Below are 1,064 nucleotides of genomic sequence, written 5' to 3'. Positions count from 1 at the left end.
GGGCCCTGCAGAGCCAAAGCACCCCACGCTAGTGTGATGTCCCCCCCCCATCGCACACAGGGGAAGCCTGGGGACACCCAGCTGTTGCTGCCCAGTCCAGCCCAGCTTAGTCCAGCTGAGCGCAGCCCACACCAGTACAGTCTGAAACAGCCCAGTACAGACCTCTTCAGTCCCGTTCAGCTCTCCCAGCCCAATGCTGCCCAGTCCAACCCAGTCTAACCCAGTCCAATCCAGTTAGCCCAGTCCAGCCCACCCAGCCCACTGCTGCCCAGTCCAGTCCAGTCTAGCTCAGCTCAGTCTAGTGAAGCGCGAGGTCCAGTCCTCTTCAGTCCATCCCAGTACTGCTCTTTCCAGCCCAGCCCAGTCCAATGCAGCCTAGCCCAGTCCAACTCATTCTAGCCCAGTCCAGCCCAGCCCAACCCAGTTAGCCCAACGCAGCCCAGCCAGCTTGCTCTGCCCCCACGGACAGCCCCACATCCCACCCCACATCCCCCCACAGCAATGGGTGAGTGCTGGCTCTGCCCTTTGCCCACTCCCTGCCCTTCTCTCCTCCATCCTCAGCTATGAAGCAGGACCCGGACCCTTCTCCCATCCCTCTGGCTGCAGCCCCCTGCACCGGCACAGCCACAGGGGGGTCACAGCCACCCCCGGGGTGCACAGGGCAGGAACAACAGCCCTGTTCCCCCCTCCCTGTCCCCCAGCCACGGGGGCTGAGCCATGCAAGAAAGCCGCAGAGTGAAAGCTGGCGTCCACTGGGGTTGCACAGGGACGGCCCGAGCGGCGCGAGGCTCACCGGTGTCTCTGCGCTGTCCCTGGGGCACGGCGCGGTGCCACCGGCCCCGCAGCCGCCCCGGAGCCCGGAGCCGTGACTCAGATTTTCCTGCGCACTCCGACGCCGCTGGACCCAGGGCAGCGCCGGCCCGTGCTAATCTCTCCCGCTCGGGCTGGGAACATGTGTCAGGCACAACGCGTGCCGACCTCCAAACATAGGCAGGGGCAGGACGGACGGGGCATTGCGTGGGGACAGACGGACAGGATGGAGAAAGGCACGGGGGGACTGATGG

The sequence above is a fragment of the Netta rufina genome (assembly GCF_964035555.1).
Source record: "Netta rufina genome assembly, chromosome: 31".
Classification (NCBI taxonomy): domain Eukaryota; kingdom Metazoa; phylum Chordata; class Aves; order Anseriformes; family Anatidae; genus Netta; species Netta rufina.
Note: the sequence above shows the minus strand (reverse complement) of the source record.